Genomic DNA, 27,425 nt, shown 5'->3' on the forward strand with positions numbered 1-27,425 from the left:
GGCACGGGTGACATGGTGGCGTAGCCATAGAGCTACTGCCTTGCAGGTTGCTGTCTGTACAGAGTTTGCACGTTCTCCCTGTGACCTGCATGGGTTTTCTCCGAGAAATTCGGTTACCTCCCACACCAAAGAAGTACAGGTTTGTAGGTTAATTGGCTTGGTGTATTTGTAAAATTGTCACGAGTGTACAGGGTGGTGTTAATGTGGAGATTACTGGTCGGTGAGGACTCGGTGGGCCTATTTCCACTCTGTATCTCTAAACTAAACTGACTTTGTCACTAATGTTCACATCCTAAAAAATGAAAGAAGGAAAATCTCATCTACTTGTTTACATTCTCCATTCTTTGGTCAAGAGGAGGGCATAAACTATACCGGAGGAAAACCATCTTTCATATGGGAGCCTGAGGCTACGAGTCAGAAGATCATGACCAAAAGAAGCAAGGAGATTCTAAGCATTGTTAATGTTTAGTTCCTGTACATATTACTAAAAACTTACTTTGTTCCTACAGCAAATATACTCCTGATAAGATGACAAATTGGACTTGACTGCAATCTAAAATATGAAAGTCTGCAATAGTAAAGGGCCTAACCCACTTAGGCGATTTTTTAGGCGACTGCCGGCGACTGTCAAAGTTGTAGCAGATCGCCAAAATTTTCTTTTACCCTACGACAATGACCACAACAATGCTGAGTCAGGTCGAGATTATACAGTCTTCAGAAACATCGCAAAATTCCCAAGCTGTCAATGCTTCTCCGGCGTCCTAATTTTCGCTGAAATCACTGACAAGTCGGTAAGTACTTGAGAGTTTTAAAACATAACATCTTGCCCGGGTTATTTGAAAACCAAGCTTCACGGTAACAAGGCATAAACTGGATTGATTTCCAGTTTACTAATAGCAGTATTAAGAAATTTAATTTTAAAAGTGGTTAAATGGATTTTTGTGCGGAGTGTGGGCATTCTTTGAAAATGTACGGGAGATGCATATCTGGTTTCTGGGTTGCATATCTGGGTTGGGAGCCTACTTTAAATGTAATTGCTGATGGCCATAAACATTGCGAAAATTCCCACGCTTATCTGACCATCAAATTGTTGCCTCCAATCTACCTGTCAAATGTCCTGATGGTAAATAAATTGGTTAAATACAAGTATTTTAATGGTATCTTCAAATGACTTTACTTAATTTAATATTATGTGCTTCTAAATGCATCTAAGAGAACCTGGCAAACCTGGGGACAGCATCCGACAGCGCCCACAATAAGGAACGATACCTGGTGACAAGCCAGATGTCGCCGAGAAATTTCACTGAGATCCAATACGATTCTTGGAAGAATCCTCACGATCATGCCTGCGACACCCCGGTGAACTGCCGGCGACAGCCTAGTCACCGGCAATCGCCTTGAAATCGCCTAAGTGGGACAGGCCCTTTAGGTTTTGATAAGATCCAAACATGACACAACATACTTGAATGAGATCTTTCTCAATTATTTTGTGATGCCTCTATTTCTAGTTTGAATGTTTTGACACCAGTAGCCATATGTAATGTGATATGTGGTTGTAAAATTGATCTCACCGTTTTCAATAGTGCATTTGATTATATTCGGTTGTTCAGTAACTGTTGAAGAAACTTGTCCTAGCCCACACATTAAATGTACTACTTGGTCATAAGGTCATAAGGAATAGGTGTAGAATTAGGCCATTCGGGCCATCAAGTCTACTCTGCCAGTCAATCATGGCTGATCTATCTCTCCTCCCTAATCCCATTCTCCTGCCTTCTCCTCATAACCTGACACCCATCGCTAAAATTCAGCACTGATTTCATACTGATGATGTGATCATCACCAAATATTTAAGCCTACAATGGCCTTTGGAAGTCTAAGTACAAACTGTGAAGGAAGGCAGAAATATCCTTCAAAGCCCTTGTGTTGTCAACCCTTGTCATGCACATGAAATCTGAATGATTAAGAGTCTTTCAACAATAAAGCTCAGTAACTTTCACTTGGACTGTCGAAAGCTAATTTGATGAAGTTACACCAAGGTTCTCATAGTGGCATCTTTCCAAACCTCCCCATTCTACAGATGAGATCACTGATTGAATGAGAAACAATGTCACCAGGAAATTGGATGAGGGAGCTGAAGGAGAAAAAGTTTTCTAAGCAAAGAACAGATGAAACATTTCAAGTTCTTCAGTTTTTCGTGAAGCATTTCAACGTCAATTTTGAATATTGGGAGGACTTTCTTAATGATTACTCTATTTGGCAATGTCTCGACTACATTGAAGCTACACCATAAGCAGTGGAGAAAAGACGAGGCAGAACAGAAGTGCGGGCAGTTGCAACATTCACACCAACATTTATCAGACAACTCAAACCAGTTTCTCTTGCTAATTGCATCATGTAGAGTGCAAAAGCACATAGTGTTTGCTTTGTGGCCACATTTGGGTAAATGTGTGATGAAGTAGCATTGTACTTTGCTTCCAAAGTTTAGTTCTACTGAAAGCAATGGTAGCAAATTAGCCTCCAAAATTAGCCTGGTCTGCCTCTCACATTCTCCCAGAAACCCATCCAACCAATAATGGCGGCGCTGCCATAGCAGCTGCGGCTTACCTGCGGTCCATTTGTCTTTGTGTTTGGTGTTTTTTTGTGTCTTAATTGTCGATGTGATGTCGTGTTTTTGTGTTTGTGTACTATGTGTGGGTGTGGGGGGGAGGGGGGGAACTGTAAAATTGTAAATATGTGTCCCTTCCGAACGGAGACCCGACCTTTGTTTTCTGGGTGTTGTCTCCGTTCCTGCTGCGGCCTACCATCGGCCCAACTCCTGGAGCTGGCGGCCTCCAGGGCTCTGGTTCGCAGAGCCCGCGGATCGGACTTACCATCAGCGGAGCCGACCGTCTTCGGAGGCTGCGGGAGCGGCTGCGACTCGCCTTAGGCTCGGGCCGCGTGGATGCCGACATCGGGAGCTCCGGCAGCGGCAGCGTGTTCGCCCGCCCCGGATCGCGGGGCTTGGGTCGCGGACATTTCACCGTCCGGCGCGGCCTAAAATAGGCTGCGGGATTTCTCTCTGCTGGGCGGGGGCTTCAATGTCGGGAGTCACGACCGCTCCGACGTGCAGCAACAGCGGCAGTGTGTTCGCCCGCCCCGGATCGCGGGGCTTGGGTCGGCCCGCTGCGGACCTTTCACCGTTCAGTGCGGCCTGCAACCACAACAACCTGACCGCGGGAGAAGATGGCGGGGAAGGGAAAATACATTGTGGCCTTCCATCACAGTGAGGAGAGGACTGGAGGAGACTCACTGTGATGGATGTTTCTTTTTTTTGTGTGTTTTTGGGGTTGTGTAACTTGCCTATTTTAATGCTTTATTGTGTAATCTGCCTAATTTAATGTTTTATTGTTGGACTGTGGGTGACTGAATTTCGTCCAAAAAAACGGTTTTTTTGGATGACAAATAAAGCTATCTTGAATCTCTTGAATCTCTTGAATCTTCATATTGAAAGGATGAACATTAGTAAAAATTCTGCCTCCAAAATTTGCTACCATTGCTTTCAGTAGAACTAAACTTTGGAAGCAAAGTACAATGCTACTTCATCACACATTTACCCAACTGTGGCCACAAAGCAAACACTGTGCTTTTGCACATAATTGGCTAAATATTCAATGAGTAACATGATTGGAATTTACTTTTTGTTTTTCACATGGTGTATTAGACTCACAAATGCTGAGCTAATTTAGTGAACAATTTTGACTAAAGTAATCCAATACATTTCAAAATACAAAGTCTGATCATTTTAAATGGATATTTAAAGTACATTGACTGCCTCTTCAAAATTCCTGAAGAGGGACTTTGTGCCAATATAATTTATTTTAAATGGTCTAAGGTCACATTCCCACTCCCCAGCCCATCATTAATATCTTCAGTAGTTAGAAAGGAAATTAAAGACCACTGAATTAATTGTTGGTGCCAAGCTGACTGGGATGAAAGAACACCGCTTTCCAAAAATAACAAATTTGGAGAGAATGAAGGCTGTCAGGACCAAAGAAGAAATGCAGCCAAAAACGTGGAAAAATAAATGCAACAAAGACTGGAAAAATAGGGCAAGAGTTTCAGCAGACCTCACAAAACACATTTCTATGGCAACAGCAGGTTTTTATAGGATCAAGTTATTTCGAAAGAGCTGATATAAGGAAGTGCTGGATTCTTGAAATGAACAGAGAAAGGCAAGTGCAGTGAACTCCAGCAGCTTCTGCTCTCCTTACACTTCACTGGACTTGGGCAGCCACTGAAATCATTGGCACCAACCCAATTTGCACACTACCTCCTAATCTTCAAGAATATGCATAAAAACTCTCAGTACGGGTCCTGCCAGCTGATATAATAAGTCTGTTTGAATCCTTTGAGCTTCATGAGATCTCTGCAGGTTTGTGAATAACATAGCTGTCTTTTCTAAAATGTCGGAATTTTTTTTTTCTATGAAGAAATTAAGATAAATTATCCAGCAAGTAAAACGCTTGATTTTTCTTTTAAATTCATGTCTTTCCCATTAATTAAAGGAACACATGATAAAGAGAATGCTTTGGAACAAAGATTTTCCACTGTTATTGTAAAGTAGAATAATATCACTACCACTAAAAATCTAAAAGGATTGCCACTCATGGTGGAATCAGAAGTCAATCAATATAATTAGACTAATCTATTCAAGAGAACAAGCACGTAGAAGTAACTTCTGCAATGTTAAGATGAAGGAACTGTTCTTCCTACAATATCTAGACCTGTCATTCAGTTGTCTTTTTCAAACAGAGTTTGTTTGGCCTTCTGCTCACAACCTGAGTTGTTTTCAAGTGCAAAGGATCAAATGCCAATTTCCTTATTCTGTTCCCTTGAGTATTTTTTATTTTAAACTAACTCCATGTGCTAGTGACTTTCCAAAGTCCCTAACAGGCAGAACCCAATGGCTTACCATAGGAGCCAAAATTCAGATGAACTTCATTGAAAAGAAAGCAAAGTCTCATCACCTTCACTACCAATTTAAACCCTGCCCTGACCTTCTAATGATCCAGCTCCGATTATTCCCTTCCTCAACTTCTCTTTCTCCATGTCAGAAGACTCACACACTTGCCTTATTCCTTATGTCAGGGAATAAGACGAAGAGAGCTATTGACAAAGTAATTGTGGGAGTCTGTGGGGTTCTGATCACTTCAGTGACGTGCTCTCTTGAACCCCACAGGCTCAACAATTACTTTGACAATGCTTCCTCTAGCCTTACTCCCAATAGGAACTCAACTCCATTCTCCCAGTTTCTCCATGTCCAGTGCATCTTGCTGTTGTTGCCATCTTCATCCTAGTCCTGGCACTATATATACTGTTTTCTCTTTAACTTTGGTCAACCTCCACTATAGCTGACAGGATTCACATTTATGTTCATCCAATTTCACAAATTTCTGCTCCCATTTCTTCTTCCCCCCTCCAGAATCAGTATAATGTTTCCTTTATTCTTGTCCACCCTATCAGTCTCCATAGTCAACCAATCATTCTTCCCCATTTTCCACACTCCCAATAGGATGCCACCATCAGATACAGCTGATGCTCCAGCCCCTTTGCAGCATTCCTCTGAGAAGATTTGAATATGAATCAGATTCATTTTTAACTTTAAACAATACTCACTTCCCTTCCCACAACACTTTCTTTTGTAACTGCAGAAATTGCCTCAGCTGCTCCTTTATCTGTTCTCTTCCCATTATTCAAGGACTTGCAAATGAAACAGATTTAGCATGCTACATTCACTTCTCACAACATGATCTCCTCTACATATATCTGAGAATCAAACACATAATGAGCGACTGTTTTTTTTAAAACAACTCATTCAAGTCTGCTCTGACCTTCCAAGCATGGCCTAGGACTTCCAAATGACAGCTCCTAGTCTCACTGTCCTTCTGATCTCTTTGTTGTCAGCATCCTGCATTGTCCCAACCAAGCAGAATGTAAGACAGCACCCGAGGTCAAGATTGAACCCGGGTCTCTGGTGCTGTGAGGCAGCAGCTCCAGCCACTGCACCACTGTGCTGCCTGATAGCAGTTACAGTGAGAGATTGGGTCGAATGTGTGGCAGGAGACAATGTGTGAAGATGATGAAATGTCTACCAACTGATGCCCTATTTTACAGAACTAAATTGTTATTTTGCTCCTTTCAACTATGGAATTAATCTGTAAAGTAGTTGTACAAATTATCACACATAATCAAGTCTGCTGCTTCAAAGCAGCATTGAGTAACTTTGGGCGACATGCCAAAACTGTACTGATGTCCATGTCGCTTGACCGATTTCACCACTCTCCCTGAATCAATGGTCAATGGTTCTTTATTATGTAGACATATAGTGAGATTTTTTTTTGCATACAGTTCTGTAAAGTATCACCATATCTAAACATAATCCCTGATTAGTGCAATATAATAGTTCACTGAGACTGTATGTAAAAGTTGTCAGGGTTTGGTTGCATTCTCTAAGTCCAGTCCGGTCCGCACGGTCTTCTGAATCATATCTTCTGAGATTGCTGACAAACACCTGAAATACTTTTTTTTTAAAAAATAGATACAGTGTGAAAACAGGCTCTTCAGCCCACCGAGTGCATGCCAAACAGCGATCACTCCATACATTAGCATTATCCTACACACTGGGGAAATTTACAACTTTTACTGAAGCCAATCAGCCTACAAACCTGTACATCTTTGGAGTGTGGGAGGAAACAAGAGCACCCAGAGAAAACCCACGCAGTCACATGGAGCAAGTACAAACTTCATACAGAGAGTACCTATAGTCAGGATCGAACCAGGGTCCTAAGGCAGAAACACTACCGCTGCACCACCTTAAAAGGTACATGGAAAAGAATGCAGCAGAGGGATATAGGCCAAATGCAGGCAAATGGGATTACACAGATAGGCTTCATGATTGGCATTGATGTGGCAGTGCTTTGAGAAGGCAGACTCATAGATCTATCAAGGGTGGGTATGTTTTGAGGATATTGCATATAAAAAACAAGTCCAATAGGCTTTTTCTGCTATAAAACATGATTATAGAACTATGGAATGCAAGAAATCTTTCAACTTGAAATGAGACTGTTTGCACCGTTATGTCTGTGCTAATCATAAAAGCTGGCAACGTATTCCTATCTACCATGAATAGGTTCATAGCCCCACAGGTCATAGATCTTCAAATAAACATTCAACTATTGTCAACATGTGATGAGGGAGTCTTTTCCTACCATCCTTTCAGGCCATGCATCCCACCCAGATCCTTAACACCCTGTGGGTGAAACGTTTTCTCCTCATCTCCTCTATAATTCTTCTATGAGTTACAGTAAGATTCAAGATTCAAGATATCTTTATTTGTCATCCAAAAAACAAGTTTTTTGGATGAAATGTAGTCACCCACAGCCCAACAATAAAAGCAATAAAATAAGCAAATTACACAACCCCAACCAACACACACAAAAAAAAGAAACATCCATCACAGTGAGTCTCCTCCAGTCCCCTCCTCACTGTGATGGAAGGCCAGAATGTCTTTTCCCTTCCCCTGCTGTCTTCTCCCGCGGTCAGGCTGTTGTGGTTGCAGGCCGCGCCGGACGGTGAAAGGTCCGCATCGGGCCGAACCAAGCCCCGCGATCCAGGGCGGGCGAACACGCTGTCGCTGCTGCTGCCGCTGCACGTCGGGGTAGAGCCCTGGAGCCCGCCAGCTCCAGGAGTTGGGCCGATGGTACGCTGCAGCAGGAACAGAGACCCGACCCAGAAAACAAAGGTCGGGTCTCCGTTCGGAAGGGACAAATTTACAATTTTACAGTTCCACCCCTCCCCCCCACACACACACACACATAATACTCAAACACAAAAACACGACATCACATCTACAATTAAGACAAAAAACAACAACAAAACACAAAGACAAACGGACCGTAGGTAAGCCGCAGCTGCTAGGGCAGCGCCGCCATTTTGGGTAAGTCTAAGATATCTGGTTTCTCTTGCCTTTGCCAAGGTAAGTAGGTCTTTCCGATTTACTCTGTTGGAACTTCAATAGTTCATTCATTTGAATTAAGTGTCTGCTCAATCTCTTCCGTTCCAAAGCAAAATAATGCTAGTTTATCAGAGAAACAAAAGATTGCAAATGCTGGAATCTCAAGCATAAAACAAATTGCTGGAGGAACTCTGGGTCAGGCAGCATCAGTGGAATTTGAAGGGTCCCAACTTGAAACGCTCTCGAGCCATTTCTCTCCACAGATGTTGCCTAACTGACTGAATACCTCCAGTAGTTCGTATTTAACACAAGTTTTTTTAACCTTTCCTCTTCATTGTAAGTTTTCAAACATGGCAACATGTTCATAACTCTGTTCTGCAGCTTTTCCAGTTCAACTTTTCCTGCAATGTAGTGACTAGATCTGTATGCAGTACTCAATATATGGTCTTAACCAATGTTGCATGTAATTCAAACATAATCTTCCTCTTCTTATATTCAAAGCTTTCAGCTACTCAGAGAAATCATCCAATATGACTTTTTAACCACTCCATTAACCTATCCCATTATCTCCAAGGAGCCTATCACCCTTAGGGTGTGAGCGGTAGGGTTGCTGCCTTACAGCGCTTGTAGTGTCGGAGACCCGGGTTTGATCCCGACTACGGGTGCTGCCTGTACAGAGTTTGTACATTTTCCCCGTGACCTGCATTGGTTTTCTCCGCGAACTCTTCGGTTTCCTCGCACACTCCAAAGACGTATAGGTTGGTAGGTTAATTGGCTTGGTAAATGTAAAAAATTGCCGCTAGTGCGTGAAAGACAGTGTTAATGTGCGGGGTCGCTGGTGACACAGACCCAGTGGGCTGAAGGGCCTGTTTCCGCACTGTATCTCTAAAACTAAAAAAACCTTCTCTCAGGGTCCCTTATTCCTTCTCTGCCGGCTCTTGAATCTTCCTTTGCTTTGTTGTACATCACCAAATGCTCGCATCTCTTCAGAATTCAATTCTATTTGCCGTTTTCTGATCAACTGAACAGACCATTTTACACTCCTATAAACTAAGGCTTATTTTCCAATTGTCAATTAGTTGGAAGTATCTCCGGAAAACTTCCCTATTGTGCTTCCTGCCTTCCTGCTTCTAAGACAACATTAGATCCAATTTTCCACTTCAGTTTCGAACAAGAGGTTTTACTTTTCTGACCAATGTACTTTTCAGGATCTGACAAAATCTTTGTTAAAATCTAACTAGACTCGTTACACTTGCTGATAATTCTTACTTTCCCAAAAATTAAATTGGTGAGACATGCACTCACTTTAACAAATCCTTGATTAATTAATGCTCTTTGTAAATTAAGCTTGATATCGTCCTGTTGAATGATTCCAGTAATCATCCCATTACTGAAGTTAAACTAACTGCTTGTAATTAAAGACACAAAATGCTGGCGTAAGTGTGCGGGTCAGGCAGCAACTGGAGAACATGGATAGGTGACAGTTTAGGTTGGAACCCTTCTTCAGGTTGAATGCTTTTAATTACTTGGTTTATCCCTTACCCTTTTTGAAACAACAGCTTAACTTTTGCCCATTCCACGAATCTTCTGGCACTGACAAAGAGGATTAAAAAAAAACTATCATAAAGTCATAAGGCAAAGGAGTAGAATCGGACCATTCAGCCCATCAAGTCTTCTCCGCCATTCAATCATGGCTGATCTATCTGTCCCTCCTAACTCCATTCTCCTGCCTTCTCCCCATAACCTCTGACACCTGTACTAATCAAGAATCTGTCTATTTCTGCCTTAAATATATCCACTGACTTGGCCTCCACAGCCTTCTGTGGCAAAGAATTCCACAGATTCACCACCCTCTGACTAAATAAATTTCTCCTCATCACCTTTCTAAAAGAACGTTCTTTAATTCAGAATTCTCTAATCCACAGAACCTCTAAAATTTACTTCCTTGCTTTTTAAAAAAATATGCTGGATTATATTTTATTTTGGCCTGGTAATTTACCCATTTTCAAAGATGATTAATCTCACATTACTTAGACTTTTACTCTATTTAGGCCATGCAATAATTTCATACTTTTTTTGTCTTAAATGCAGAATCAGCACCCTCTTTTGTAATGACAATCAAACATTACACAATAACAACCATCTGCAGATTCTCTGACTCCATCTTGAGTTACCTTTCCATCCCGAATAAATCCTTCCCTCTCCTTAAACCTTCTCTTGTTTTTCTTTGCTTACAAAACATATTTGGTTTTACTTGACAGAACATTTTCCTTATTCTCTTTGTGGTTTCCTAATAATCTTATCAGTTTTATTTTTCCACTTTGTTATTCTCTACCTTGCAGCCATATTGAGCCCAGTATGTTTGACAAAAGCATTGATTTTTTGCCTTACCCAACTCTCACTGTACCTTGTCATCCGTGGAACTTTAGATTCAGCAGTCCTATCCTTTCTTATTGTGGGAAACTGCCTACCCTGAATGCCTTGAATCTCCTTCAATTCAGGATAGAAAATTGGCTTCATGGAAGGAAGCAAAAGATGATGGTGGAAAGTTATTCTTCAGTTTGGAGGCCGGTGACTCGTGGTTGCCGTAGGCATTGGTGCTTTTCCCTTTGCTGTTTGGGGTTTATATCAACAATTTAGATGAGAATGTAAAAGGCATGAGTAGTAAGTTTGCAGCTGACACTAAAGTGGGCAGCACAGTGGTAGTGTTGCTGCCTTACAGCGCCAATAGTCCCAAGTTTGATCCTGACTGCGGGTGCTGTATGTACGGAGTTTGGACATTCTACCCATAACCGTGTAGGTTTTCTACAAGATCTTGGGTTTCCTCCCACACTCCAAAGACGTACAGGTTTATGGGTTAATTGGCTTGGTACAAATGTAAATTGTCCCTAGTGTACAAGTATAGAAGTTGTTATGTTACAAGACATTGTACAAGACATTAGTGAGGCGGCATTTGGAGTTTTGTGTTCAGATTTGGTCACCCTGTTCCAGGAAGAATGTTGTCAAGCTTTAATAGGTGACTTTTGTCTGCACAGAGGGCGGTGGGTAGATGATATGAGCAGCCAGAGAATGTAGTTGAGGCAGGAATTATAACAACATTTAAAAGACATTTGGGCAAATACATAAATAGGAAAAGTTTAGAGGGGTATGGGCCAAACATGGGCAGGTGGGACTGGTATAGATGGGAACCTTAGTTTGCATGGGTAAATTGTGCAAAGGCCCGTTTCCATGCTGTTCAACTTTATGACTCCATTACTCTAAATGCCTCCCATTGATCAGAGAATGATTTACCTTTAAGTAGCTGTTTCCAGTTCACTTTTGCTAAATAGCTTCTCAATCCAGTAAAGTTGGCTTTACCCCAATATAGAACTGCTATATTATCTTTGTTCTTTCCCAAAACAATGATAAATCTAACTAAATTATGATCTGCCCCACTAAAACTCCTGACAAGTTCCTGTCCAAATTCATACTGGAAAACTAAATATAAAACACCTCCCCTTCTCTACTTCAGCTTGCTACATGTTAGCTACAAAAAAATTCTAAATACATTATGATCGTTGTGCACATTGTTTTTTTCACAGACTGCATTTCAATTAATTAGAATAATTGAAATCTTCTCCCTTTCCCCTGTCAGAAATACAGATTTGCTCTTCCATCTATAATGTACTCCCAGCAGTGAGATTATGCATTTTGTTGTTAGGTTCAGCCCACATAACCTATTGATGATCATTCTAAGGTATCTTATGACTGTGATTGTTTCTTCAAACAATATTGCACCCAACAACCATTGTCACATTTTATTCCCCTCTTTATCTTGACTAAAAGCCCTGTAACCAGGAACATTAAGCTTCCACCTTCACTTCTCTTCAAGTCATATTTCTGTAATAGGTTTAATATTATACTTCAAATTAATCTGCCTTATTCACCATACTCTTTGCTTGTTATGAAGATACCATTAAGCTCAGCCATACTCCTTTCTGCCTACCATCTAAACTTTGTTTTCTCTGCCTTTTGAACTCTCTCATTTATATCATAACTTCCATTTTTTATTCTACTTCTCTCCTTGAATCTATGGTGGCTTTCAATTTCCCTATCAAGTTCATCTAAACCTTCTGATAAGCACTTGAAAACAAGTTGATGAGGATGTTGGTATTGTCAGTGCAACTTGTCAGGCTTGTACAGATTAATCTTCTCAGAGCTTGTCCCTGTCTTCATGTCTTCTGAATCATCACTCCAGCCACACAGTTATCTGCACCCACTTTCCTGTTTCTACATTCACTTTTGCATGGATCCATGAGTATTCTAAGGAAATTTGAGTTTTGAAGTCCTACTTCTTAATCTCCCTCCTACTTTCTTAAATCTACTTATGTATTCAAGAGAGAGTTAGATATAACTCTTAGGGCTAACGGAATAAAGGGATATGGAGAGAAAGCAGGGACGGGATACTGATTTTGGATGATCAGCCATGATCATATTGAATGGCGGTGCTGGCTCGAAGGGTCGAATGGCCTACTCATGCACCTATTTTCTATGTTTCTATGTTTCTATGTTTCTACTTGCAGGACATTTTTTAGATTTATTTTTAGATTTAGAGATACAGCGCAGAAACAGGCCCTTTGGCCCACCAGGTCCGCGCCGCCCAGCGATCCCCGCACATTAACACTATCCTACACCCACTAGGAACGATTTTTAAAAAAAAATTGCCCAGCCAATTAACCTACAAACCTCTACGTCTTTGGAGTGTGGGAGGAAACCGAAGATCTCGGAAAAAACCCACGCAGGTCACGGGGAGAACGTACAAACTCCGTACAGTACAGCACCGTAGTCAGGATCGAACCTGAGTCTCCGGCGCTGCATTCGCTGTAAGGCAGCAACTCTACCGCTGCGCCACCATGCCGCCCAGTATCGCGACACCATTTCCTTTTTATCTACCTAGATTATTGGCATGAACATGGACCACTGCATTTTGACCATTCATCCTCCCCTTCCAGTATGTTCTCCAACTCAGTAATATCCTTGGAAGCCACATTTAATCCTCCAATTAGTTATAGCAATTTAGAAATGGACTAATAAACGCTTCCTTAACCTGGCTCTTCAATCCCGGTACAGTTGAGCACGCCCCATGGAGATCTCTACCTTCATCAATATTCTGAACCAAATAGTGGTTCCAGAGCAAAATGCCCTCTGAACTCTTTCTTGTCTGTCTAGTGATCACCAGTTTCCCTTTTACTCTCTTGAAATACTCGGTGATCACCTTCAGAAATGTGTTAGCCTTGCTTTACGAAACATTTAGCCTTGCGAATAAGCAGCAGTGAGGTTAACTGTACCTCAAGCTCTAAAACCCAGAACACAAGCTCCTCCTGCAGACAACAATTCCTGCACCTGTTTAGTTTAGAGATACATCACGGAAACAGGCCCTTCGACCTACTGAGTCCGCACCGACCAGCGATCCCCACACATTAACCACACTATCCTACACACACTAGGGACAATTTACACATATACCAAGCCAATTAATCTACATACTTGATCATCTTTGGAGTGTGGGAGGAAACTGAAGATCTTGGAGAAAACCCACGTAGGTCACGGGGAGAACGTACAAACTCCGTACTGACAGCACCCTTAGTCAGGATCAAACCCGGGTCTCCAGTGCTGCAAGGCAGCAACTCTACCACTGCACCACCGCGGCTGCTCAATTGTTTAGTTTAGAGATACAGCATGGAAACAGGCCCTACGGCCCACCAAGTCCGCATCGACTAGCGATCCCCGCTATCCTGGTCGTTCAGCGTTAGGAAGTGGCCTGAAGTTCCAGTTATACATCCATCTTCTTTTTTCACAGCCTTTTCTCTTCTTCCCATCTCTGGCCTTTGTCCACCCATTCGTCGATCAAAGTCCACATCACCTGTTTCTGCCCATCACTTGCCAGGCTTTGCCCACTCCCACCCCTCTTCCAGCATTTTTCACCCTACTACAATCATTCTGATAAAGGTTCCTGACCGAAAATGTTACCTATCCATGTTCTTTAGAAATGTTGCCTGATCTGCCAAGTTACTCCAGCATTTTGTGCCTTTTGTAAAGCAGCATCTACTGTTCCTTGCGTAAACAAAGAACTGCCGGTGCTGCTTTATACCAAAATTCCACCTCATTCCACCTTATTTCAGGCGGACACTGGCCCTATCCCTTACTTTATCTCTGCTACATCGACAATTGCTTCGGGACTACCTCTGCACAATGCAGAAATCATGGACTCTATTAACTTCACCACTGACTTCCACCCTGCCCTCAAATTCACTTGGACTATCTTAGACACCTTTCTTAATCTCTCTGTTTCCATCACAGGAGACAAACTGTCAACGGACGTCTATTACATACTTGCCAACTCCATCAGTAATCTGGACTACACTTCTTCCCACCATGCTTCTTGCAAATATGCTATTCCTACTCTCAAATTCTCCATCTCAACTACATTTGCTCCCAAGATGAGGTTTTCCATCCGAGGACATCCAAGATGTCCTCATTCTTCAGGGAACACGAGTTCCCCACTTCTGTCATAGATGAGGCCCACACACATGTCTCCTTGGTATCCCATAGTTCTGCCCTCACTCCCACTCCTCCCAGAAGAAACATGGCCCTTGGTCCTCATCTTTCACCCCCATATCCAACATATCGTATCTGCCATTTTTGTCACATCCAAAGTGACCCCACCACAAATCACATCTTTCCACCTCCACCCCTTTCCATTTTTTGCAGAGACTGCTCCCTCCACAACTCCTTGGTTCACTTGTCCCTTCCCACCCAAACCACCCCCTCCCCAGGTACATTTCCCTGCAACTGTAGGAAATGCAGCACCTGTCCTTGTACCTCCTCCCTTGACTCCATCCAGGGACCCCAACAGTCTTTTCAGGTGAGACAGAGGTACACATGCACCTCCTCTATCCTCTACTACTGATGTGGGCTCCTGTTCATCCACAATACCAAATATAGGCTCGGCAACTGTTTCATTAAACACATGCTCAGTCCTCTGAGGCCTACAGGATCTCCCAGTTGCCAACCATTTCAACTCCTCTTCCCATTCCCATACTGACCTTTAGTCCTGGGCCTCCTCCATTGCCAGAGTGAGTCCACACGCAAATTGGAGGAACATCACCTCATATTTCACTTGGGTAATTTGCAACCCAGCAGTATTTGAACATTGAATTCTCTAATTTTAAGTAACTTCTACCAACACTCCCCTCCCCTCCTTTCCCCACCCACATTGTTTTAATCAGTTCCACACTTCACCACATTGTCTCCCTCTTGAGATAATTCCTTCCCTAGCCAACAATTAGCCCGAGGTCATTTGCTGCTGGCCTTGATTTGTCCTGGTCTTTTCGCCTTTCCTCTTCTCCAGCTCTTTCTCTTCTCCAGCTCTTTCCCTTCCCCTCCCCCTCCCTCTCCCTCACTTTCAGTCTGAAGGACCACAACATACTACTTGACCCACTGTGTTATTCCAGCACTCTGTGTCTATCTCTGCAATTCCTTGTTACATCTTCCCACTTTAGTAACTTACTAAACTGAAATATGAAGAAGTTATTTAATCTATTGTATGAAGCTGGAATATTGTTCCTGCCTCTCCAAGGTCCATTACTCACCAAAGCCCGTCCTCCACAAACGCTGCCCAGAGAGAGCATGCCACATTATTCTAAGACACCCTGCCGTTAAACAGAATTTATATTACTAGTCACAACGAGTTTGGAGTCACCTGACAGTAACTTTATTTAACTCCCAATTAATCAGGAAGCTAGAAGTCTGCTTGTGCAATACTTCCTACTATTTGCATTCCACTGCAGGTCATAACTACAGCGTTAAGGAAATCTAATAGTCAAGCTTAATTAACCAAATAAATACTTCAGAGTGAAATCATCCTCACTCACCAATGTCACACACAGTACTCTTGATGCTTCTGTCAATGGGCACTGCAGACAGTATTAAAACATAATGTTGTTCTTGTGAACAGTAAGCCTTTAAGTATGACTGGACATGTGCTTTGCACTTCAGTACTAATCACCCACTGCTGCTAACAAGTCAGCAGCTGTAGATTTTATTTTCAAACGTTATGTTTGTTCGGAGACTAAGATATCCGAGGGAGATGTCCTGGATTGGAAAACATGTTTGTCAGTTGGACTTATTTGTAGTGATAGCTTTTACAAATTAGCACAGCAGCACAGATTTTCACTTGATCACAACTTAACTTTGGTAATTTGCTATGGAGTTGTGGAGTTCAATGCACACCATACAATTTTCTACCCCACTGATTATTTTTTCTTTGCAATAAGATCTTGGCAGCATTTGATTCTCTGGATGGTGTCAATGTCAATCCACATTTAAAACATTTTTTTTTCCTGGCAATCATAAGGGAAACTAAATATAGTTTATGTGCATGATCAGACTGTGCTATCAGCATGACAAGTTGACATGGGAATTTCCTACACTAATTGCAGAATGTCATATTAAAAAAAATAGATAACTAATTACCAAGGTTCCATTTTGAATGTGCTTAATACAATACATTGTTTTCAATACAACTGTTATAAATACAATGCACATCTCTGTTAAATTACATTTAATGCAGAAGCTCTTTAGCATTTTTATTTTCCCATCCCTTGAATGTATCTATGTCTCACAATAATGGGTACTATTGCAACATGTAAGAAACATTTAGACAGTACATGGATAGGACCGATTTAGAGGGATATGGGCCCAATGCAGGCATAGAGTCATACAGTGTGGAGATAGGCCCTTCGGCCCAACTTGCCCACACCGGCTGTCTAAACTAGTCCCATGTGCCTGCGTTTGGCCCATATGCCTCTAAACCTGAACTATCCATGTACCTGTCTAATTGCTTCTTAAACATTGCGAGAGTCCCTGCCTCAACTATCTTCTCCAGTGGTTCATTCCATACACCCACCACCCTTTGTGTGAAAATGTTACCCCTCAGATTCCTATAAAAACTTTCCCCCTTCACATTAAACATATGCCCTCTGGTTCTTGATGCCCCCATTCTGGGCAAGAGACTCTGTGGTGGTTTGAGTGGGAAGGGATGAGTGAACCAGAGTTGTGGAGGGAGCAGTGTCTGCAGAAGGCAGAAAAGGGTGGAGGTGGAAAGATGTGATTAGTGGTGGGATGACTTTGGATGTGAAAAAAATCACAGATATGATATGTTGGATGCGGAGGTGAGGGGTGAAAGGTGAGGACCAAGGGAACTTTGTCCATGTTGCTTCTGGGAGGAGAGGGATTGAGGGCAGATCTATTCCTCCATTCCAGGTGGGACTAGTGTAGATGGGACATGTTGGTCGACATGGGCAAATTAGACTGAAGAACCTGTTTCCAAGCTATATGACTCTATGACTCTAATTCTTGATATCAAATCAAAAACTCGTGCCACCCCAGTTATTTCTTCTTCTCTCTGCTCCCACCTGGCCGAAGGAACCGAAGCTTGAAAACACATATCACCAGACTCAGGAACAAATTTTTCTCATGTGTTATCAGACTTCCTAATAATTCTTCCATAAGCTAGGATACTGTCCAATTCTCTGCAGCATTGGGGACATTGGACTTTGTCTAAGGACCTGATGCATTACAATGCTGAAAACTATATTCTGCACTCTGTATCTTCACCTTTGCACCATCTATTGTATTTGTGTTTGATTTGATTGTCTTAATGTGTAATACTATCAGATCTGATGGGATAGCATGCAAAACAAAGCTTTTCACTGTACCTCAATACATATGACAATAATAGACAATAGACAATAGGTGCAGGAGTAGGCCATTTGGCCTATTGTCTGTCAGTTGGACTTATTTATAGTGATAGCTTTTACAAATTAGCACAGCAGTACAGATTTTCACTTGATCACAACTTAACTTTGGTAATTTGCTATGGAGCCAGCACTGCCATTCAATGTGATCATGGCTGATCATTCTCAATCAGTACCCCGTTCCTGCCTTCTCCCCATACCCCCTGACTCTGCCATCCTTAAGAGCTCTATCTAGCTCTCTCTTGAATGCATTCAGAGAATTGGCCTCCACTGTCTTCTGAGGCAATAAACCTAAACCTAATAAGGATAGTGGTTTATTTAAGTAGGTCATTTAATGATCATTTACATAGGTGGGGAAGGAAGATTCCTTCATCTAGGGTGTAAATTATGAATGGTCCCAGACAGTTTTGAAGATCTTGTGTTAACTTACTTTGGTTCCGATATGATGGGTGTTTTCCTAAACTGGTCCCAATCTCAAGTTGATTTTGGTAGGAAACTGGATAAAATTAAAATGTAACTCGCCAACCCTCTAAACTTTCCCATACACATCTTCCATCCCTTCCCTCATAGACACTCAATTAATTAAAGGATACATGACAACGCCCAGTCACATGGGAGCTGCAGAAAATATTTGCAATAAAAAAAGGGAAATCATAATTGAATGTTATCTGGAAGTACATTTGCATGCTAACTAAGCATCAGAAATATATGTTCTGTTCATTGGAACTAAACCCCCTCAGCTGTGCTTTCTCTCTTTCAAGGTCTCCAATAATGCAGGCCGAAGAATTATAGTCCTTGAGTTCGTGGGGTCTAAGTTCAATCAGTTCTTCAAATGAGAAGAAAGTAAATTACTCTTCCCAGACGAGATACCCACTGAAGACTTTTCATGCCTCTAGTTTCTCTCTCCCCTGACTCAGTCTGAAGAAGGGTCTCGACCCAGAATGTTAACCAGTCCTTTTCTCCAGAGATGCTGCCTGACCCGCTGAGTAACTTCAGCATTTTGTGTCTATCTACCCACTTAAGACTGTTTAGTCATTAATGATGCAATGTTTGTATGTCCAATACCCTTTGCACTACTGTCTACTGTTGGTAAATTGTTGAGAATCTGAACTAACCATCTTCAGGGAAGATATTTGGCTGTATAATCCTGCACCCAACTTGCTGCTCAAAGATGCACTGCAAAAGAGATTGGCCAAACTAAACTGAGAAGCCTCCTGCACTGCAGAGTGAGCTCTTTATTGTAAATAAGCCTCAGGCACTGGATCCTGAATGCTCCACAGCACTCTGATCGACTTTGACAACTTTTAAAAATGGATTTAAAAGAGATTTAAAGAAACAATTCAAATATTTCTAGGTGTTTTCTTTTAAATATTAGTAAAATATCTTTACAAGACAAGAAAGTACAAAATTGATTGGAAACAGCTTAAAATAATAATGGTTCAATGGTTCAATGATTCTTTATTGTCACGTATGCACAGCCCAGTGAAATTCTTGGACCCATCACCATATTTGGGCACCATTTCATAAAGAAAAAGAAAAAGTACGGTCTACACACTGTCATAACAAGAGGAGTTGAGTATAGGAGCAAAGAGGTCCTTCTGCAGTTGTACAGGGCCCTAGTGAGACCACACCTGGAGTACTGTGTGCAGTTTTGGTCTCCAAATTTGAGGAAGGATATTCTTGCTATTGAGGGCATGCAGCGTAGGTTTACTAGGTTAATTCCCGGAATGGCTGTACTGTCGTATGTTGAAAGACTGGAGGGGCTAGGCTTGTATACACTGGAATTTAGAAGGATGAGAGGGGATCTTATCGAGACATATAAGATTATTAAGGGGTTGGACACGTTAGAGGCAGGAAACATGTTCCCAATGTTGGGGGAGTCCAGAACCAGGGGCCACAGTTTAAGAATAAGCGGTAGGCCATTTAGAACGGAGATGAGGAATCAGAGAGTTGTGAATCTGTGGAATTCTCTGCCACAGAAAGCAGCGTAGACCAATTCACTGAATATTTTCAGGAGAGAGTTAGCTTTAGCTCTTAGGTCTAAAGGAATCAAGCAATATGGGGGGAAAGCAGGAACAGGGTACTGATTTTGAATGATCAGCCATGGTCATTTTGTATGGCAGTGCTAGCTCGAAGGGCCAAATGGCCTACTCCTGAACCAATTTTCTTTGTTTCTATGTCTCTATGAGACCTAGGGGTGATCTTGTAGAGGTGTATGAAATCACAAAGACCATAAATCAGGTGAATGCACATTTTTTGTTATCAGTATAGGGGAATCAAAAACTAGAGGCATAGGTTTAAGGTGAGAGGGAAAAGATTTAGAATTGACCTGAGGGCAACTTATTTGCACAGTGGTACATATATGGAACGAACGTCCCTAGAAGGTGGTTGAGGCAGGAATAAAAGCAACATTTAAATTTGAACCGATATATGCCCAGGAAAGGTTCAGAGGGATAATGAGTCTAATGTAGGCATATGGAACAATCTTAGGTGGACATCTTGGTCAGCATGGATGAGTTGGATGAAGGGCCTGTTTCTTTTGCTGGTTTCTCTCTTTTTTTTTAATGTTATACTTCTCTTTCTTCATTTCCTTTCTGAATCCACTTGATTTGGTTCCCCTTATTTTATTTTTTGCTGTGCTGAATATACTGAAGCACTGTTTGCCCCAACACACGTTGAGATCATTTTTAATCAGATTGCAAAAATTTTAGATTGCATTTTCATAACCAATTTATTGGGCGAGAATAGGTAAGTGAACAAAAACACTAAATGTAGCACAATGTAGGAAAATGCAAAGTTGTTCATTTAGGGTGTAAGTAAGTAGTAACAGAATATTATTTAAATGGATGGAAATCGCAGATAGCTGCAACACAAGGGATTAAGGTTCACCTTAAACCTTCCTTGTGCATGAAACACTGAAAGCTAGCACTCAAGTCAGGCAGAGAATAGGCCAGCTAGTGGAATGATGTCCTTATTTCAAGTCAGAAAGTCACACTACAACATTCAGACCACACCCCCGTTACCTAAGATGAGGTATTGTTGAGGAAAAACTTTTTCAGTCAGAGAGTTGTAAATCTGTGGAATTCACTGCCTTAGAAGGCAGTGGAGGCCAAGTCTCTAAATGCATTCAAGAGAGAACTAGCTAGAGCTCTTAAGGATAGCGGAGTCAGGGGGTATGGGGAGAAGGCAGGAACGGGGTACTGATTGAGATTGATCAGCCATGATCACATTGAATGGTGGTGCTGGCTCGAAGGGCCGAATGGCCTACTCCTACTCCTATTGTCTATTGTCTATTGTCTATTGTACTGGAGCTTCCCAATCCAGGTAGGCCCAGGTAAGCCCCAGGCTTACATGAAAGACAAATGAGTAAACTTCTTATCTTCACATATTCTCTCACATGATCAGCACACCCAAGCTAAGAGGGACATAATAATAATAATAATCCATTTATTTTATATAGCGCCTTATCACATGCTCAAAGCGCTTTACAAAAACAATTAACATAGAAACAAACAGACAAACTATCCTGACGGAAAAGCGGCAAATACACAACGCCAGCGTCCTCTCACGTCAGGGTCCGGCAGTAGACATTAAAAAGCACAAGACACACAGATATAATTTTTTACACAAAACAGCCATCACAGTGATTGCTCTAGGCACACCCTCACTGTGATGGAAGGCAAAGTCTTATCTCCTCCTCATTCTTCTCCCGTGGTGCCACGAGGTGATCGAGGCTCCCAACTTTTTGAAGCCCCCACCGGGCGATGAAAGTCCCAGGGCCGAGCCGAGCAGGCCGATGAAAGTCCTGAGCCCCCACCGGGCGATGGAAAGTGCTGCGGCCGAGCCACGCAGGGCGATGAAGGGCCTGCGGGCGGGTTGATCGTACCTCGCTCTTCGGGGCGGTCGAAGCTGCTACGGCTGGAGCTCCCAAAAGCCGGTCGCCAGCCAGGGACCTGCGAACTCCCGATGTTGCGGTCTGCAGGGCCCACGGCCGAAGCCTCCGAGATGGTAAGTCCAGGCCCTGCGACCGGAGTCTTTGCGGTCGATCCCAGCTGGAGGCCGCCGACTCCACGATGTTAGGCCGTAGCGCGAACGGAGATACGACACGGTAAAGGTCGCATCTCCGTTGAGGAGGAGATTTGAAAAAAGGTTTCCCCCAACCCCCCCACCACCCCCCTACATACACAGAATTAAAAATAAAACAAAACGTACATTTAACAACGACAATGACAAAAAAACAACAAAAAAAACAGAGAGACTGCCGGTGAGCCGCAGCTGCAGAACACAGCCACGCCCCTTCGTGTCACAGTCCCTGCCTTAACTACTTCCTCCAGCAGTTCATTCCATACACCCACCACCCTTTGCGTGACAAAGTTACTCCTGAGATTCCTATAAAATCTATCCCCCTTCACTTTAGACCTACACACTCTGGTTCTCAATTCCCCCACTCTGGGCAAGGGAGTCTATGCGTCCACCCAATCTATTTGTCAGATGATTTGGTGCACCTCTATAAGATCACCCCTCATCCTCCTGCGTTCCAGGGAATAGAGTCCCATCCTGCTCACCTTCTCCCTGAAGCTCAGACCCTCGAGTCCTGGCAACATCCTTGTAAATCTTCTCTGCACCCTTTCCAATTTAACAATATCTTTCCAAAAAACATGGTGCCCAGAACTGAACACAATACTCTCAATACGGCCTCACCAACATCTTATATGACTGCAACATGACCTTCCAACTTCGATACTCAATACTCTGACTGATGAAGGCCAATGTGCCAAAAGCCTTTTTGGCCATCCCATCTACCTGTGATCAATGAACTATGCACCTGCACTCCTAGATCCTTCTGCTCTACAACACTTCCCAATGCCCTATCATTCACTGTGTAGGTCGTGCCCATGTAAGACTTCCCAAAATGCAACATCTCACATTTCTTTGTATTAAATTCCATCAACCTTTCCTTAATCCAACCGATCAAGTTCTGTATTATCTGCAAACTTGTCGCATGTCTCGTGTATGAGGTTGCTGTTCTTAATCAAGTAAACCCTATGGTAGCACGCATCTCTCCCTTCTCATTTTTTTTGCAAAAGAACTTAGCGATGAGACCAGTGGCAGAGTGGGGGATTAAATGCATTGGTGGCATGGGTGTAGCAAACAGTTATCTACTGAACGGCCACTAATGGTGAGATCATCTAGAACAATATTAAATGAGGTTGTATTCTTTGTAGCCACACTTGTATAAGGTGTGAAAACGAGACGTCAAAGACGATGAGGCCAAGGAAAATCTAGAATAGATCATTGTTAGCTAGGAGAAGGTGACAACGAAGCACACAGAGGTAAAATTTTGAGTCTGGGTTCAAATGTGCCCATAGAGCAGGAGAGCAGAAGGAATCATAGAAGGGGAGCAGTGAGAGAGGATGTTGCAGCAGCGAGAGAGAATGTTGCAGAACTCTCATCGGAGGGAAGAGGAGAACTTCTTCAAAGTAGGCATACCTTGAGGAGATTTTGCAGTGGAGCAGACAAAATGTGTAGGAAAGATAAAATTTGCCTACAGCTCTACGTTTATACAATGGATTCAAAAGTAACTAACTCGCTATCACATTTGTGGCCAGAGAAGAACATTACTTCAATTTTTATGAAAATGATACAATTAATTTCAATTTGACTCACTGATTTAAATGCTTCAGCGTCTGAAGGATGGTGAGAGGACTTGTATGGTTGAAAACAAAATAGATTTCTGAATTTTGCATATCAATTCAGCTTGATGCAATGGATATTGTTTCAAGTAAAATGTAGAAACAAGGAACTGCAGATGCTGATTTTGTACCAATGATGGACACAGAGTGCTGGAGTAACTCAGCGGATCAGGCAGCCAGCTCTGGAGAAAAAGGATAGAAGGCGTTTCGGGTCAGGACATTCCTACAGCACTTTGTGGCTATCTTTGATAAACCTGGCAAGTTGGTCTTGATAGAGTGCATTGATTTTCCAAGGATTGTGGTGTGATTAGAACTGGGAGACTAAGAAGCGACAGAAAATGCTGAAAATAATATTGATACTATTCTTCTGGAGGCTCTTACTATCTGTCATCATGGAAGCTCAGTGGAATTTCAAAACTATTTTGAAGAATGACCCATTTCATTGGAAAACAAAGGGATATTGTTAAAAGAAACTTTGTGGTGTAGCAGTACACTATGAAAGGAAACTTGTCTTTTGCAATGTGTCTAACCCTCTCGCCGTTGTACAATCAGTTGCATCACTACCAATGTGGAAAGGCAATAAAAAGCATGCTGATCCTGGGAATTCCAGTGGGAACATCTCCAGAGTTTTGCAGACCTTGTTCTGCGGTTGTTATGCCATTGAAATGAAGGTATAAATTTTCAGGTTGCTTTAAATAGACTGCAGTGGGGAGCAATTTACATGTAAAGTACATAATTATCATTGCATATCCAATGTAACCATCGTGTGAAGTCTTTGAGATATTTCAATATGCCAGAGTGCTTATAAATGTTGGTTATATTATTTTTTCATGAAAGCACTTGACCTAATTATATTGTTCCCTTTTAAGAGGGCTGTGGGAAAGGGGTGAGATCAACTTTCACCCAGTTTTAACACCGACTTGACAGAGCAGCCAGAAATATTTTCAGGCTCACATCTCATCAGCATAATTTGGGCAATCTGCCAAGCATTCAATATGTGTTAGGGGGCAAATGGATTTCCCATATGATGGGAGGGGGTGCAAAATGCACGGGATGGCCATGGGACAGCCAAGGAGCCCACCAACAGCTGGTCCTGAAGGAAATATTAAACCAGGGTTTTCAAACATTTATGATTAAAGCCTACTTCATACATTCGATCATCCTTCTTCTGCTGGGACCAAGGAATTTTTAATACTGGTTATTACTTTTTAAATATTGGTTATTAATGTTGGTGATGAGTGGGCACCTCATTGAAAATTAGAGAGGATGTTTCCACTAGTGGGAGAGTCTAAGACCAGAGGCCATGGCCTCAGAATAAAAGGACGTACCTTTAGAAGAGATGAGGAGGAATTTCTTTAGTGAGAGGGTGGTGAATCCATGGAATTCATTGCCACAGAAGGCTGTGGAGGCCTAGTCAATGGAATTTTTTAAGGCAGTTTGACAGATTTTTGATTAGTACGGCTGTCGGGGGTTTTGGGGGGAAGACAGGAGAATGGGGTTAAGAGGGAAAGATAGTTCAGCCAATATTAAACAGGTGGTGACAAAGGAAGAATGGCAAGGGGAAAGAGAGCCAGAAAGGTATGATGTGGAGCCTGGAGTTGCAAGAACAAGAGGAACAGAATGTAGATTCAAGGAACTGCAGATGCTGTTTTATATCAAATATAGACACAAAGTGCGGGAGCAACTCAATTAAAAAGATTTTCTCCAGAGAAACCGCCTGACCCACCGAATTACTCCAGCACTTTGTGACTATCAAGAGGAACAGGTGGAAGAAGGCTATTGAGGGATGACCCTGTTCGACATTCATGTCTTCATCTCCCACCTGAGCAAGGGAACCAGGGACGAGTTGAATTGAGTTGGATATAATGAACTCCCTAACCAACAGATTACTTTCTTAAATGACCAGTGATCTTCTCTACACCACAATCCTGAACATTTTTATCAAAATAACACTTTGCAAGTTGAAGTCACAAAGAGTTTTACGACTGGGCTTATAACTGAATTCCTCAGGAAACTCAGGTTCAAATGCTCAGATCAAACATAAAATCATAGAAACAAGAAGTAACTTTAATTGCTGATGAAAAACCATAAGAACATTCCATGGGTTGTGTGTCTTGAGAATTATTCAATCTCTTGAGTGTATTCCAGACCCGATTCTCAGCCTTTGTGGCTCACCAGACTGCAAACCATATATACATTTAAATAGTTCAGATTAAAATTCATCTCTTTGGATTTTTCATACTTTTGCTGTCACAGGATTGATGGATATTTACACCTTGATTCCACTGTGCCAGCAGTGCTTTTTAACTCCAACAATGCTCTATTCTAACAAGTTTGACATTGAGGAGGTGCTTTGGATAGCACCAGGAAGTGGTTGAACGTACTGAAGGCTCCTTCGATGCCCAGATATTAAACAGAGATTCAAAGACTCTGGCCTTGCAACAACACCTGGGACTGATTGCTTGGTGTTGAATTTGAATAAAACAACACCAGATGTAGCGGAGTACTTTGTGCAGTAGTAGACAATGTTATTAGAAATCTGAGTAGCTGTTATTCTGCATTAAACCTTCAGTCCTTGTTTGTAAGGAACACACGATACAAAGGAACATGAATCCAACAGGTATGGGGTCCTTTCTATGTGTGGAGCTGAAAAAAATGCATGTTATTTTGGCTAGCAACCTAACATACAAATTGGAATGGTTTCATTTTCAATTCTGTTTGCCAGTGTGTTACAACTGTTTCAATTTTGGCAGAATCTTGTTTCATGTATGTTCAGAGGAACCTCAAAGTACCCTGGCCCTCCATGATGTCTGCTTGCCGTGTATATTATCACTGGGATGGATAGCCTATAACAGTGGTTTTGCCTAGATCTCTTGTTTTCTGCAAAAACTTGTGATGCCAAAAAATCATCATGAATATTTTCACCTTGATCAAATTCTTAGAAGTTGAGCTGAGAATGCGGCACAGTGGCGCAGCAGTAGAGTTACTGCCTGACAGCACCAGAGGCTCAGGTTTGATCTTGACTATGGGTGCTGTCTGTAAGGAGTTTGTATGTTCCCCCTGTGACTGTGTGTGCTTTGTTTCCCCCCCACATTACAAAGACATGCAGGTTTGTAGGTTGATTGGCTTCTGTAATTTTCCCTAGTGTATAGTATAGAACTAATGTATGGGTGATTATTGGTTGGCATGGACTTGGTGGGCTGAAGGGCCTGTTTCCACACTGTATGTCGAAATTAAACTAAACCATCTTTATTAATGAACTAAATCTGAGTTAACTAAACAATGGATTAGATTTAATATGCATAATGTTATATGCATAATGGAATTATAAAAATCAATATTTTTTAAGATTTCAACATTGGTATATTTTGGAAAATCTCCTGTGCATCCTCCAGTTGTCCCTTGGGAAATTCTGAGTGAGTGGAGAATGTCCTTTCCACATATGCTGCGCTGTCAGTCAGCCAGATCTATTATTTGGCCATTGGAGCAGGTCTGGGCAATACATTTTCCTGAGCTTCAACTGTTCGGTGGAGCTGAATTCAGCTGGAAAAGATTATGAAGCATATATATACCAGAGATGGTGTCCCTCTAATGCAATTATTTAGCTCACAAGATGTGAATTTTGTCAAATCAAACCTGAAGCTCTTGGAGATTTGGGCAAAGGACACCCAAGTACTGCAATGGGAGAAAAATAACACATATGTAAGTTTTTGGTGAAAGGAATATAAGTCTCTTAGTATTCTGAAAGTGGGAAATCATATCTGATTTTACAATGAACCTGGTCATAACACAACCCATAATGCTCCCTCCCCTCTGCCGATCAAACATCTTTTGCACATCAATATCCCTGGATATATTTGTTTCTTATCCTATTCACATAGGAATGCCAGCAAACCTCAAAACATAGATTGTTTTCATTAAAATATTACCACCCATGGACTA

The sequence above is a fragment of the Rhinoraja longicauda genome, chromosome 1 (genome assembly GCF_053455715.1).
Source record: "Rhinoraja longicauda isolate Sanriku21f chromosome 1, sRhiLon1.1, whole genome shotgun sequence".
In the NCBI taxonomy this organism is placed as follows: domain Eukaryota; kingdom Metazoa; phylum Chordata; class Chondrichthyes; order Rajiformes; family Arhynchobatidae; genus Rhinoraja; species Rhinoraja longicauda.